At 49.8% G+C, this 16,465-nt stretch overlaps 1 protein-coding gene across 1 annotated transcript in view; it reads right to left on the bottom strand.

Moving 5' to 3' along the window:
* kalrna (kalirin RhoGEF kinase a) overlaps positions 1-16,465 on the bottom strand; it is a 148,391-nt gene that overhangs the window by 112,978 nt on the left and 18,948 nt on the right.

Raw genomic sequence — 16,465 nt, 5'->3', positions numbered from 1 at the left:
AAAGAAAAAAAAACACACACAGTTCAGTTCATGTATATTAATGCGCGGCACCACAACACAAAGATTAAAGAGGAGCCATCCGAGCGAGAAAAGAACCCACAGAGGCGCTTGATCGATAAGAACAAAGGGAGGCAGGCAGCCGCCAAAATAAGCAGGCTATGCGTTTCCCATTTGCATGTGGACGACAGACAGTGCCCGGGCCAAGAGCTGCGGAGATGGGGGGTCATCCAAACAGCGACAGCTTTGCTTTGTTTTCCTCCCACCAAACGCTCAGAACCCCTTTCAGGCCACAACACATGGTTTCCCAATTCCATACGTTGGGGGCTCCCTCACCTTCCTCTGAACGGCCGCTCTGTGATGGTAGAGATAGCGGCGTGACCCTTTCCCCATCTGAGTCGTGTCCCTGGAGGACAGACATGGGAGGTAAATGACTTAACCGAGACAACAGGTGTTGCTGCAGTTAACACGGAAGAAACCGTGCGCCGTGTACTGACAGCTTTCACTGGGAATAGTGAGATTTGGTGTCGATGCAGAACCATGGCTCTCTCATCACCAACACAAGTTTAGTGAGACATTTTTCTTAAAAGTATTCTGAGAGAAACATTGTCCTCAGTGTACCTCTGAGTATGTTTCCTCAACGTGCCATACTGTGGTTGTAGGCTATGTACCAGGACTGGTTCTGTGTGGATGAGAGGCAGTTATTCTTTCCCGTCGTCCCGGTGAAGAAAGCCCACATCTGCAGAACATATTGCTACATGATACGCTAGGTGTTCGTTCCACCGGTGAGCGTTGAAGTCGGCACTCGCTTCCTCTCCCCGCGACCCTGAAGGTGAACGGGACCGGAGGGGGGGACGGCAGCCCTGCTGACACAGGAGGTGAGAAACACCTTCCAGCAGCTGCTGGTAGAACCCCCACCCCAGAGCCTTCAGCTCATCCACACACACCATGAGTGAGTCAGCAGATACAGGAAGTAGCCTGTGGTCTCCAAATGAAAACATACAAGCACATGTGCTAATTGAAATAATATTTCAAACATCTCCAGACAGGCATTTGTTTCACGTCACGGTATGAATGGAGGAGGTAGGTGCAGAGAACACATGTGGCTTTTTTCTTCTGAGGAGCAGAGAACATCCAATGCCACAAATATTGTGTTTGGTCGGTCTGTCTTTTGTCCGTGATGGAAAGGACCGCGACCTCATGGTTGCCTGACTCATTTCCCACCAAATTGTTGGGTAATTACAGGGCTCACCAGCCCAAACCCCCAGAACGACCCCAGACAGGCCCAATATGTGGGCATTCCACATCAATACAACAACTCTAATCCATGAGCTATGCTGGGATGCCCCCAACCCTCCCCTGCCCGCCCCTCATAAATCACCTTCATATGCAGTGACACTACACAGCGCGTCCTTATTGTCATGTCAGAAAGAGTTAGAAGACGGAAAAAAGCCAGTTGTGATTGGAATGGGGGGAATGCTCTTTAGGACCGTATGGCCTAAACAGAAATTCAGGGATCAGGGCGAGGGGTATAATCAGATTGTCAATTTCCGCCTCTCGAAAAAACAAAGGAGCTGTTTTGCCGGGTGAAAATGGAGCGCGCAGAACCCAGCTGTGCACAGGCCCCTAGTGGGCACTCTAGGCAGACGACGGGCGCTATAGGGAAAGCCGGGGCTGGCACGTGACTCAGGTAGAGGCCAGTTCTTTGCTCTGGGCTACCAGGCAGAGTGTGTGTGTGTGGGGGTTCGGAAAGAGGCTGCTGGGATGCCTGGGACTCCCTTACACCCACGTCGACTTCCTACAATCACAAGCAGATGTGGCCCTCTTTGGCTCTGCAAACGCTTGTTCGTCCATGGGGCAGATCATGGGGATTGGGGATTGGGGATTGGGGGGGGGGGTTCTTTGTGGAGGGTTGCAGGAGGGTTATAACTGCGGCTAAAAAGCAGATGTGGCAGAGGAACCCCCTTCACCCAGACCCCTCGTCTGCATTTCTCTCCGAGTGACACTCGAGAAGGTCTCTTCGCAGGCTGGCACACTCACGCTTCTGACAACACATATCCGTTTTCAACCCAAAGCCACAGACAGAGCATCAAAGGCTCTTGACGCAGCTTCTCCGAGACATGCAGCACACACAGCCCAGCCCAGCACAGCACAAAGACCCCAAAATACATTTTTTTTTACTGCAACAATGGGCCACTCATGTGGTTAACCAGAGGTTCCCTTTGAAGCGGCCACGAGCTGCTGCACTGCTTCACTGCTGTGCCGGGCCGGGACCGAGTGGTGCCGGGCACAAGCTCACACACTGCTCCGTCTCCTACTGCTGCTATTAGGGAACCTGAGCTCCAGGCTGGGGTGCAGAAATGCGAGAACGCCATTTATCAAGCTGAGTGATGCTCTATGACAAGCTGGCTGCCTACCTGCGAGGAGCTGGGAGGCTGCCGCTGATGAAGACTCAGATATGATTCCACATAATCACTGTCCAACAGGGCCCCAATCCCAGCCTCCCCCGGTGCATTTTAGAAGCCCCGTTGTTTTATAGATGAATTATCAGTACGTGACAGTTCTCACAAAAACCGGGAGGGAGGGGAAGGGGATGCATCAAGCTAGCCCCACAGGGCCTTGTTATTAGGGTCATGATTTGATATGCTGAACAGTACAGCGATAAATAAGGTAGCGGACGACGCAAATGTGCGGTAATCACTGGAAAGTGGTATCGGGAAGGGAGACCCCGCTGAGACTCATATTTCAGCCTGTTCAGCCAGCCAACAGTCAGATCCACTTCCCAGCGTGGCCTGCTCTCCTGATATCTCTCTGATGGGCATCCGCTTTCACACTGTAAAACATACCAAGAGAAGAAAGTGTGTTTGTGTGGCTACAGTGTGTGTGTGTGTGTGTGTGTGTGTGTGTGTGTGTGTGTGTGTGTGTGCATGTGCGTGGGTGTGTTTGTGTCTGAGTTTCGGTGTGTGTGGTGTGTGTGTGTACATGCTTGTGTGCAGCCAAATACGCTTTCACACTGTAAAACATACCAAGAGAAGAAAGTGTGTGTGTGGCTACAGTGTGTGCGTGTGTGTGTGCATGTGCGTGGGTGTGTTTGTGTCTGAGTTTCGGTGTGTGTGGTGTGTGTGTGTGTACATGCTTGTGTGCAGGCAAATGTGTGTGTGTGTGTGTTTGTGTCTGAGTTTGAGACAGATTCAGAGAGCAAGATGTCGGAGTGGTGTGTGTGTGTGTACATGCTTGTGTGCAGCCAAATGTGTGTGTGTGTGTGTTTGTCTGTGCGAGTTAGAGTATATCAAGATAGAGTATGAGACAGATTCAGAGAGCAAGATTCGGAGATGAGAGGGAATGTTTTTCTGAGATTAGAATCAATTTTTCGAAAACACTTGAATGCTCATCTGTGGTAGCAGTTCAGTGTGCAGAAAAAAAAAAAAAAAGAAGATAGTTTTGAAGGTGACAACCCCCGAAGGGTCTCCCAAGGCCTGAGCAATTTGTCACGAGCATCTCACCACCACACAAAGCCTGGGTGAAAGGGACTGCACAGTCTCTGAATGAATACATCATTCAAAACACGGAGGACAACCATCTAGCAACAGCACTGAGGCCTTGTTGTGGGAAGTGAATACGTCCTAGTACGACCAGTGAATTGTAAACCCTGCCCTGGGAAAAGTCACTGGCAAGGGAAATGAGGAGAAGAGCGTGAGAGAAAAGGGAAAAAAAGGAAGAAAGGTTTTTGTTTTTGGATTCCGCCACTCGACTGCAGCCAAGACCTCCTTCCAGTGACAGATAGATCAATGGGCATGTAATCCACAGCCACTGAGGGAGAAGGGGACGGTTTACAGCCTTAGTTGGTGGATTTACGAGCCCGTACGAGTGCTTCTGTCCCATAGCAAAGCGTGTGAAAACTGGCAGCTCTGTCCATTCTCCTCTTTCTCTCTTGATTTCTCTCTCCCTCTCTCTCTCTCTAGCTTTCTCTCTCTCTCCTGCGCTGGTTTCCGTTTGCCAGCGCAGCCATTAGGGGAGATAGGGGAGGTGGTTTTCCACCGCCCGCGCTCTCATGGTAAAGGTGTGTGTGATGGCGCTGTGCCAGACCCACGCTCTCATGGTAAAGGTGTGTGTGATGGCGCTGTGCCAGACCCGTGCTCTCAGAGCCAGACCTGCACTGCTCAAGCCGTTGCCATGGATATTCTAAATAAAGACCAATTCAGCAACAGCACTTAGAAAACCAACAAACCAACGGAAAAGAGATTACCTGAGAGGTTCACTGAACATCAATACAAACAATGTAAACACCTAAATATTTAAAACTAAATTGAGCAAGGAAAATAAACAAACACTTGACATTCATGTGTGGGTCACAAGCAATGGATTAGAGAATAACATTCAATGACAAAAACCTGAAGCACTGACACTGATAAAGTCACCCAAACGAAACAGAATAATTCCCCTGCAGACACATACTGTAGGAGTCCAGTCCATGCACTTGTGATGAACTCCAGACAGCAAGGTGACTCAGACTGGCTTATCCTCAGCAGCTATTCTGAGTGACAGGAAGCCTTGTGGACTGCTCGGACAGGGAGCCCAACGCTCTGTTTCTCTTATCGACTCCGCTACATGACACAATATCCTCCAGCCTCCGCAAGAGATGTGGAACATAACAAAACACACACACACACACACACACACACACACACACACACACACACGCACGTCCGCACACACACACACACACACAAATCCACTTGAATATACACACAGAAAAGTACACACACACACACACACACACACACAGAGTGAAACTGCAAACCATCCTCATAACACACCTTGTGTGCCAGGTTTGACTCTGTTCTCCAGACAGTTAAGCTAAGCCCTCCTTCTCCTCCATTGTTTCTGAGAACATCGATTTCCTCCGCAGCGGGCTCTGGCACAACAGTGTCTCAGCCCACCACGTATTGAAACCATATTTCTTCATCACCAAGACAGGGCAGGACTGGGAGCACAAAAGAGAGAGAGAGAGAGAGAGAGAGAGAGAGAGAGAGAGAGAGAGAGAGAGAAATGGAGAGAATCCCTTTGGCAGAGCGGATCTCTGGGAGTGGAGCCTCACAGGGCCATCTCAAAGCGCCTGCCAGAGAAGGAACTGGTGCAGAGGGAGCGGGCAGGAAGAAACCTTGAAGAGGCTCCGATAACAACCAGGTAACTTCCTGGCCTCACAGCTGCTCAATTAGACAGGCATTCCATGTGCATTCCGACGAGCCAACTCCAGGGCTCCAGGAGCAGTCATCAACAGCTCTCCATGGGTCACACAGGCGCTCATTAGGAGAAACATCCTGGGAAGACTAACACACTACCCTGTCATTCTCACCTCACATTCCCCACAGACAATTAGCGCTTTGGCTAACCGTTAACTGTAGCTGTTATGAATTTCATTTTATTTCAACTGATTAAAAATGATTGCTTAATCTGATTAAGAGAGATGCTTTATGACAAGCTGAAGACACACTATGATGAGAGCGTCTCATCACCTACTAGCTGTCATTCTACTCATGACGAGAGGCGTTTGTGATGACAGGCATCTCGACACGTCTCCTGGGTGTCATATTTTCCTGACAGGGTTACAGCCTCTCTAAGTTAACCTCCCTAAAAACACACACAGGATGTCTTAGCCCCTTAGTCCTAGCGAGATACTAACCATGTGTGTGTGTGTGTGTGTGTGTGTGTGTGTGTGTGTGTGTGTGCTCCCCTGTGGTATCTATGTAGTTTGTGAGCTTGTGAACCAGGCACATGTACCTGCATATAAAGCAGCAAGCTGAGCTCTCTCTGCAGACTAGGAGGTTTAAATTACCCAGCCAGCACAACAGGGCTGGAGAGGGTTGGAGAGAGCCCAGAGAGAGAGAGAGAGAGAGAGAGAGAGAGAGAGAGAGAGAGAGAGAGAGAGAGAGAGAGAGAAGAATGTCCAGAGAGGGAGGAAAGGATCCAGCCCTGGGTCGCTGGGTGTAATGGCATTTTCTGATGAGGTGGCCATTTCCCCAGTGTGTACAGTAGAGATGGGTGGTGTGTGTGTGTGTGTGTGTGTGTGTGTGTGTGTGTGTGTGTGTGTGTGTGTTGTTGGGGGGGGGGGGTAAGCAGATCTGGGCGCTGGGCCGTTTATCTGGGCCTCTCCCCTGCCCCTGACATCTCAAGGCAAGGGCAGCGCTCTGTCACCACTTCCCTCAGCCACACACACCAAAACCCCACCCCCATCCACCACCCCCCCACGATCCCCCACGGGCAGGAAGCCGGCTGATACTGGACCCGCCGCGGGTGCTATTATCAGAGTGTGACGCCGCCAGCACACACAGGCAGGCACACAGGCCAGCACCAAGGACAAAGGAGCCCGGGCAAACACAAAGGAAGCAGCAGCAGAAGCAGCAGCAGAAGCAGCAGCAGAAGCAGCAGCAGAAGCAGCAGTAGCCAACAGGGCTTGTGCAACCAGGGCCAGTACAACTAGGCTTGGTCAGAAATGTACTCTGGAGGGACCACTCCTCCATCTGTATTCATTCCATTTCTATCTTCATTTATTTCTCTCTCTTTTTTGCTGGTAGAGCCACTCTACCCCTGTCCAGAGCCTGACAAGTGTGGGTCTGGGCCAGGCGGCCGTGATTGGCATTCAGCTCAGACACGCTCTCCTGTGAAAAGGCGGACAGGTCGGCGATTCATTTGGGGCTTTTAACGGAGCATTGTTTGTTTTGCTCAGCCCCTTTCTCTTCAGGGGGGAGAACAGAGAGTAGGGCTGTCAGTACAGAGGAGTGAGGGGGGTGGGGGTGGGGTGTAGGTGGGGGAGTGGGGGGGGGGGGCCCCTCAATGCCAAAGATGCATCAGGGGCTGTTCGCTCTCTTTATACGCTTTCATCTGGCTTTTACAGCAGAGGAGAAAGAGAAATGTCAGCTAGAGGCTTTGCATCAGGTTTCAAGTCTTTGACTCACCAGGATTCAAACAGGTTTTGAGAAGAAAACACAGGCACACAAAGGCACACACGCTCACACACAAAACAAAAAAACCTACACTCATATTCACCCAGATACACCCCCACCCACCCACACACATGCACACACACTCTCATACACACATTGCTACGGTCTCTCATGAAACCTTGAAAGCAAACCAGCTCTCACACAGCTCTCAGCAAATTTCTCCTTTCTGCTTCCTTCTCTGAATCTCTCTCTCTCTCTCTCTCTCTCTCTCTCTCTCTCTCTCCCTCTGCACCTCTCGTGCTGTTCCTCACAAGGTACTTGAATAAATCGCGAGCGCCGCAGGCAAAAAAAACAGCCCCACACATAAATCCACACGCTCCACCCTCTGGCAGAAGCATTCGGAGATGTCTTCATAAATCTATTCTTGGTTAAATTTCATCACCGACTACTCTACGCTACAGACACTGCACCACTGCAACACACACGTTGGTGCTACAGCAGCAGAGACCACACAAAAACCAACACTTCTCCTCTCCTAATGTTAGCATAATGCATAATGTATTTTTCAAAAAAACTTGCATAAAGCCTCCCAAAAATCCCAGGGATGAGCTGTGCACTCCTGGAAGAAGCCTGGCTGCAGGATTTACAGTTCCAGACAGTGAAAGCGATCCCCTCTTTAGGCCGTCTCTCTGGAAGCATGAAATAGCCGTGGTGGCTCAGGGGGGGCCTCTCTGACTGAGTACCATTCCAGAGGGGAGCGGGATTCCTGGACATCTCCACCGGTAGAGCTGGTGCTGGGGATGGGATGGGATGGGGAGTGGGGAGGGATGTCAGGGGTCGGGGGTCAAGGGTCAGATCCTGCTCCGTTCAGCCTTCAACATGGAGCACAGCAAAAACTGCTGAGGCCTGTGCTTGTGTTCTGCAGTAGGTCAGGGGAGAGATGTCTATGACTGAGTGATGTGTATAATACACACATATTGATATACACACAGAAAAAACACATACACTGAAATAGACATTTTCCATCCTCCATAGACAAGGATCCATCCTGGCCTCTGTCGTTGACTGACAGTAGCAATCAGCCTCTGATTGGAGCTGCAGCTAGGCACATGATCACAGACCTGCGGCAGCCTGGTGCATTCTGTCCCATCAAGCAGTGGAGAGAGGAGCTGTCTCGTCCCTCCTGCTGAGAGAGGAGTCACGATGGAGGGAGAGAGAGAGAGAGAGAGAGGAGAGGAGAGGAGAGGAGAGGAGAGGAAAACACCTCAGGACACGCAGGGCTTGTGTCAATCCTCAGCTTAGACGAGGTGAACGACACAGCTTCGGCACTCGACTTCTCCAACACGCACACACCACACACACACACACATACACACACACACACACACACACACACACACGAGCGCACACACATCAAAGCTGAGCTGAGAACATCACACTCGCAAGTCTGGGATCACAGTCTGCCAGATTGAGCAGCAAATTAGAGTGATGTGATGTAGCACTGGGCTCACCTTAATGAGCGCTCTGAGGCGGAGGCTTCAACTGCAGCAATTATACTGGGCTGTCGGAGCACACCTCTCTCGACTGGGCAGCCCCTTTGTCCAGAGACCCATATCAGTAAGGAAATCACGCCACATAAAGTATGAAAAAAAATACAATCACAACACAAGGACTTCCTCATTTCCTCAAAGGAAGTTGAGGGAAGGTTGGCTGAGTAATAATGCCCTGCCCATAACGGACACACTCTCTTGAAGGTCTCCGGCGTGTTTGTTACACACTTAAGTGCCTGTGGCAGTAATTACTGTCTTGTCATGACAAAGAAGTGCTAAGAGAGTTAGCGTTAGCTGTATGCAAAAAAAAGACGCTGCGACAATGGTGGAATTGTTCCACAAATATTACGACTCCTTGTCTTTATCACTGGCGAACAATGGCAAGTAGGTCAGGCGTGAGTGTTTACTATCAGAGGAAAACAATGGTTCATTTGGGGGATGGGTGTATGTTTGTGTATGAGTGTGTGTGTGTGTGTGTGTGTGTGTGTGTGTGTGTGTGTGTGTGTGTGTGTGTGTGTGTGTGTGTTGGTGTATAGCTGGGGGGGGTGAAACTAAATTGTGCTGCTGTTGCACTCAGCTTCAGAAAGCCAGACATGGGAAAAGAGGAAGCTGACTGGCGTGTGTCACCTCGGGATTCAAGCCATTGTCCTGAGGGAGCAAACTCAGTGAGACGTTTGTCAGGTCACGCAGGCCAAATCCTGTGAAATCTTATTTTTGGTACAGAAAGTGTCATCGCCCACTTTTGATAGCTTCAGGAAAGGCTACAGTTTCCATATTCTGTCAAAATATTGACACTCGTTAAAACCCCAACTATTCAGTGGCTCCCATGTCATTCTGATAGCTAAACAACTTCAAGAATTACAGAATTTAGAGAAAACATCTGCCACAAATAACCAAAGGCTTCTACAACAGAATAGAAACACCAAATTACTCTCTATGATCGTAACGGGAAAAGGACCACGACCACTTCCAGTCTGAGGAGAGAGAGAGTTAATTTCCATTAGTTTATAGTGCCACACTTCCTATGTAAAACCAGCTCCAGTCCAGTGGTAACAAGACGACTCACTTTTATGAAGCTCCACGCTATTTACAAGTGTGGTGCCTCTTTACGAGCCCGCACTGAGGTTGACAGGGCCAGATACACCCTGGAGCTGCATCAAACATGTGCCCTCACACAACACAAATCCATATCACGGTTGGCACCAGTGGTGGGCTAGCTACTGTAGATGAACCAACATCCCCACTCACTCACTCAGCCACCCACCCAATTAAATGTCCCATCATCCCCCTCTCCCATTCACAACTCACAGTGTAGCATTGACATTCACTGACAGTTATCACCAAGGAAACCTTTCATTTGCATAACAGCTTCGCCAGCCCTAATGGCCAGCGTAAGAATATTAATCGATACGGCACCAAATGATGCAGAGACAGGAAGCTGGGAGCAGCGCCACAATGTTGTAAACACCAAAGCCTAATAGAAAGCACTGTGCTATTAAATGCTGGAGCCCTCACTGACATCAGTAAAGGTTCACTCAATAACAATCCATCCTGCTATGTATTTTAAAAGGATGGGTGGGTGTTGTGGAGCCCTTGCAGTCCCCCTGTGGCAGGAACTGGCCATAAACGTCTGCCGGTGACCTTTTGAACTCTCAGGGGATTTATTTCCACTGTGAGAAACTCGCAGTGTAGAAAGGGCACGTACTGCTAGCAATACCAGGGAACTGACACTTCCACTGTTAAATGGTGGAGTGGCGGAGAATGGGAGCAATGTGTTAGTGGATACAGTGTGTGTGTGTGTGTGTGTGTGTGTGTGTGTGTGTGTGTGTGTGTGTGTGTGTGTGCTCATGTTAGTGTGAATATGAGAGTGGAATATAGTCAGAAGGAAAAAAAGGTGTGTGCTTCCCTGGCCCATGCTGCACTGGAAAACAAAAAAAAATATTAGTGATTATAGTACTGTATGTGCTTAAGAGACAATAAGCTTGATGTGCAGTTGAACACTTGTCCTGTTTGCAGAAACAGGTGACCCATGAAATGGCTGGCTAATACTGCTCCTGCTGTGTGTGTGTGGTGTGTGTGTGTATGTGTGTGTGTGTGTGTGTGTGTGTGTGTGTGTGTGTGTGTGTGTGTGTGTGTGTGTGTGTGTGATATTTGACTAAACAAAGTCCAACAATACCTTCTGCAGATAATCATGCATTGCAATGCAAATGCTTCAGCCTGCCAGTTTAGCAACAGGAACAATGCATTAAACACAAACTAACACATGATCCATTATATGCACAACACTTAGGCCCCAATAGTAAATCAAATCAACATGTTCCTGACATCAGAGGATCCACTGGTTTCTCCTGCACCTCATCTTCATGTGTGCTGTGAGGAGGGGGGAGGGGGAGTGCTGCTGTGGGGAGACTCAGTGGAGACTCTGTTTACATTAGGCCCAGTTGTTGTGGGGGCTACTGACCCCTGAGCCTGAGGACAGCTCAGGATGTTTTCACAAAAAAAAGGCCTCCAATGAAAGCCACATGTTTCTATACCTCCTCTCTATCTCTCTCTCTCTCTCTCTCTCTCACACTTGCTCTAGTCCTCTCCTCCTTCTCTTCTCTTTTTTCCTGTCTTTCTCTCCCTCTCTTTCTCTCTTAACCAATTGAATGGAAAAAAGAGTGCAGATCGATGACACGGAGAAGATCTGCTGCTCTCTCTCTCTCCCTCTCTCGCTGGCTCTCTCTCTTGCTTCCTCTCTAAGCCTTGGAGGAGTTCTCATCTGAAAAGCAGGAAATGAGGAATGACTTGATTGCAAACACGGTAACAACTGTAGAATGTGACAAAGAACTTGCCCAGAAGAGATGAAGCACGCCCACACAGCACAGTGGATCCAGACAGACATGCACATGAACACGAGAAAACTGCAAGGAAGGGAAGCTTATAAAGCCTTGATTTCTTGCATAATCGTCAGCCTTCCATACCTGTGTTTACACCCACCTTGGCATTTAACAAAACTCTGCATGCATTATAATGAACCTGTTGTGTAGTACAACACAGTTAGCAGGACAACAATGTCAGACACAATTCAATTGGGAACAGATTTACTCAAAGACAAATGCAAGCTCTGAGCATCCTGTCCGAGACCTTTCCTAATAGTATCTGAGTCAGTGAGTGCAGGCACAGTGACTGATCACTCAGCGCTTTTGGCCTGGGCCCCGTGCTGAAGCGGTGGCTCCGCTTGATCCGGTTGACGGTATTCTCTTGAGCACGGCGGCAGGCCCGCACTGCCCGCCTACACGCTGCCCCATAAAACGCTTTGCTGAAGCACAACATAAATGGGTTTATGTGCCACTCTCTCTAAGTGGAGAGCACCATGAGTTCTGATGCTATTGTGCTGCTCGGGCTTATATCATTCACAAGCTTGTTTTTTTCTTCTTTTTTTTCAAGCCACTTCCTCCATTGTGCGTAAACAGTGCACAGGGCCCGTCGTCGTGGAGAAGGATTTGCATTGAGGCCGCAAACCACAACTCTCCAAACAGTTAAAACAGAAGAGGATAGGATGGGCTCTGTTGCTAAGAAACATTCAAGCTTTTGAACTTCGCCTGAGTCACAGAAACGCAGGAAAGAGATGGGGAAACAAAAGAAAAAGAGATGTGAGAGACGTGAGAGACGTGAGAGAGTGAGAGAGTGTGGAGAAAAGAGAGGGTGAAATGGCGACGGGGTGAAAGAGAGAGAGAAGCGATAGAAGCCTGGAGCAGCACAACAGCAGAGCGGCAGGCCGGTGATAAGGGCCAGCTCGTGCTCATCACCACCGACACCTCAATGGACGCCATTGTGCTTGGTGCAGCCAAAGACAGTGATGGATGATCGGCAAACAAAAGAAGGCGACCATGGCCACAAAGATGAAGAGGAGATGCAGCCAGGATCACTTAGGCATTGGGTAAAGGATACGATCAATGACCAGATAAAAGGAAGACACAGGGTTAGAGTCCGGTGCCCCCATACCACCCCCTCCTCCTCCACCTACCTACCCCTCCCTCTGCTCCCTATCACTCTTCTCCATCCTCCTCCTCCTCCCCATCCTCCTCCTCTGTTCCCTCCTCCCCAAGGGAGTCCATCCACCCTGCCCCTTTCCTAGTTATTGACTGTGCAACTGCCGCTGATGGATTGAATTATTTTACCTCCTGGCAGCCTAAATTAGCCTAATGTGCCTCTGGGTGTGAGTGCGGGGTGTGCTGGACAGCTGACCAATAAGAGGGTCCATCACACATTAACACCACGGGGCAGCTGGTTGTGTTCTGGGCTCCGTACCACAGAGAGGGAGCGGAAGAGAGAGAGAGAGAGAGAGAGAGAGAGAGAGAGAGAGAGAGAGAGAGAGATGGGCATCCTGGGTGATGCAGTAAAAGCATTAGTGACCTGACTTGGTGCCAAAACAAGATGGCCGTCAAATCCATTAAACAAACAGAGACACACGGTTTATCCCTGACCGCATGTGATGCAGATGTTCCACGCACTCTACGGTATTTAGACATTCTTCCCCGCATGTTAGTGTGGGTATTTGTGTAAATAAACAGGGGTTAATGTTAGCGTTGTGATATTCATCTATACAGCGTCATTGTTAGCGCTGTCAGCGGGGGCGGATGTGTTGAGTCTCCATACGGCCCTGTTTGTTGTAACACAAGCAGAACTGCTGTCGCGACATATGGCTGCAGCTGCCCTTGCCCAGTGATCCCCGGCGCCGCGTGCTGTGTCTGTAAACTCGGACGTGGAGGCGAGCGTAAACCCCGCTAGGTGGGCCTGCCCCGAAGTCATGCCAGGCTGCTCCTTGGGCGTGACCCCTCCATGCTAGTCTGAACCAAAGGTCTCACACGGGCCTGCTCTCCCTACTGAAGCCTCAACTCAGAGGCTAAACCCTTCCTAACAAGCTAGCAAAGACAGAGCAGTCGGCTAACACCCACATGTAAACAAAGGCTTAGCACTAGCGCACACCTGGCTGTAGGCATCTGCCTGTATGCCATCTGTTTCTCCTTTCGAGTGCACCTTTAATGGAGGGGAAACGAGACTTGGGGAGTTATAGAGTCTCTGTAAGGTAGACGTGCTAAACCATGGCCCCACGACGCACTGGAGGCCATCCTTCACTGGGTTAGGCAGGCTTGACTGCTGGGAGGTCTAGGTTAGCGGAGAGGAACTCAACAGGAGCCAGGTCTATATTAATTCCCGCTAACAGCCACCAGCTAATCAAACAGCCCGGGCTGATGTTGCACTGGGGACACATCGGGGTGCGGAGGTTTGTGAGGGATGTTTCAGAGGTCTTTATTTCTTTAACCCTGGCTGCCGGTGACTTTAAAGCTTTCAACACCACTGGCCCCACCTCCCCCCCCCAGAGCCCCCCAGAGCCTTGGCTACAGGATCCAAGCTGCAGCTGCCTCCAGAAAACTTGCCCGAAGGCACTGTGGCTCTATCAGGAGGCCTAGAGGACAACACACACACACACCAACAACACACACACACACACACACACACACATGCACTTACTGACCTACACACGAAAAAATCTGTTTCCTTTCTCAGTTTTCCATCAGTTTTCCCTTCATCAACATCAGGCATAAAGATGAAGCCAAGAGTACTGACTGACTCCGGCAAACCCGAGCGACTCAAATTCTCCTGAACTGAGCAAAGCTGAAAGACAAAGCTGATGCTCACTATTCAGAGGTAGACCCACTGGAGCCACACAATCCGTTTCACAACAATCCACTTGTGTTACCACAGCAGTGGGGAAGTCAGCTAGCTTTTCTTCACATACAGACACGAACAGACACTGTTTCCTCCCTTCACACTTTGCCGACTATGTGCATAGAGATCACCCACATGCATCTACAGCAAATCCCCCCGGCTTGGGAACAAGACATGCAGGGAATTCTAAACGTGCGCCTCAGCTTACAACTGGCACTATCTCCGCCGCCTGTCCTGTCTGATAGGCCAGGCAATGCCTCCACAGTTGCTCTCCACTGTGGTGTAAGGCTGAGCTCGCCGGAAGGAAATGCCGTCGGGCAACGCTACGGTATGCATGAGGGGTAAACCAAGCCAGGTGGAGATGCCAGTCTGCATTATAACAAATGTATGTGAGCTAAAACAAGCCACAGGATGATGCTAGCAGCCACGTGCAAGGCTTGACTGAGCAAAAGGAATTCAACCATCTCTGATGACCTCTGCTCACTTCGGCTCAAATCAAAGGTCTGCTCTGCTTGAGGACAATCCTGAGAGATGCTTTAGATGAGCAGACCATACCGTAACTCTGTGTTCTTCATGCCGAGGTTTTTCAGCCATGGCCAGACTCGGCATGAGTACTCCGGTCGGCATGAGCAGGCAAAATTGCTTCACCGCAAGCGCTGATCAAGAAAAGCCCCAAAGTGGCTCCAGTATGCTAAAAATGATTACTTTGGCACCTCGCGACACTCTGGCTTGTTGTGCGACGGAGTCTGAGTTTGACAGGCCAACCGGCTAATGAAGGAGCTGACTAGACTGGACCCAGATATCCGCACCGCTTGCCCACGACAGCGCGAGGGAGCCAGGGCTTAACGGCTTGCCATGCCCGGGCAAGACAGGCATCAATTATCCGCACAGTGTGGTCACGGCCAAAGCCAGCTATATCACGGCCGGATGTGAGCGCTGCCACCGTTTGACTGTATAATCTCAGCCTTGCCGATCTGCCACATTCTGTGGGGGGAAAATATCTTCAAAATGTCACATCAGGAATGAAATATGAGGTTGGAAAAGTAGGAAGAAAAAAAATTAAAACTACGCACACGCTGAGCCAACGTCTGAGCATGACTCAGTCGAGTAATTGTCTTATACTAGAAAATAAGTCAATACTGCAGTGGAAATGAATGTAATATCTGTTGTGGGTTTTTGAAGGTCACCTGTGTGTGCTGCTGTCTGTCAGTTGTGTATCTCAGCTTTAATCAAAAACTAGATTCCTGCAGCGTTACCTCTCTCTGTTCTCGCACTGTCAACACCCCGAAATAAACAGCAGGAGGTGGTGGGCTTTTTTTCCATGCTGGTTCTTCTACTCCGGCACTCACTTTATGAGTCATAAAGTCCAGCATTAGACAGGAATCAATGTGCACTTCCTGTGCGAGCAAATCAGAAAGACACTTCACACCCTGGAGTGCCCTATGCCGCCACAAGCCAGACAGGGAATGAGAGTGAGAGCATGTGTGCGTGTACATGTGTGTGTGTGTGTGTGTGTGTGTGTGTGTGTGTATGTGTGTGTGTATTGAGTTTCCCTCTCTGGATGTGACCTCCCCTCTCTGCCTCCAACTTCAAGAGTCTCTGTGTGGGTGTATAGACAGGTGAAAAATGTATCCCCGTCACCAACAGGAAGCTAGCGTTGAAGCATAGCACATATGAGAGCTACATTTAGAATTACAGCTGTCTACCCAGCATACAACTGATAACAGAGAGAAGCCCTTTGCCACAGATACATCTGAGAAGCTACGTCTCACATCTAACAACGTTTGGACCAGCTAATGCAGCACAACTCTCCACCTACTATGGCTAGATTTCCTGACTCAAAACTACATACTACTCATATATTTCCACACAGCTGGAGATGGAAGTGCTCCGTAGAAAGCAGTGGTGGTCTGCTGTGGGAGAGGAGACCTGAGACCTGGGGCTGTGCAGAGTAAGCTTCCCCCTTAGAAGACCACCACTTGGAACCTCGCTAGCGGCTAAGCAGCCGCTAATGGCAACACCATTCTCATCCAGGCTCGTAGTGCAAGTAAAAACAATGTCTGTTTCATTTCCTTCATCCAATTACCCCGCGCTCTGCATTCAGGGGGGGGGGGAGTGAGGAGTCCATCAGATAAGGGCACCCTGGGAGGAATGCAGGGAGAGGCCTGAGCTGAGCTAACCCTCTCTCTCTCCCTCCTCCCCACCCAACCCTCCTTCCCCTTTCCTCTCTTCCCAGAATCACAGAGTCTAGCTGCGCCG

This window comes from Alosa alosa, chromosome 3, assembly GCF_017589495.1.
Source record: "Alosa alosa isolate M-15738 ecotype Scorff River chromosome 3, AALO_Geno_1.1, whole genome shotgun sequence".
Lineage (NCBI taxonomy): Eukaryota > Metazoa > Chordata > Actinopteri > Clupeiformes > Clupeidae > Alosa > Alosa alosa.
The sequence above is the reverse complement of the archived record's forward strand: the minus strand, read 5'-3'. Positions and strand labels throughout refer to the sequence as shown.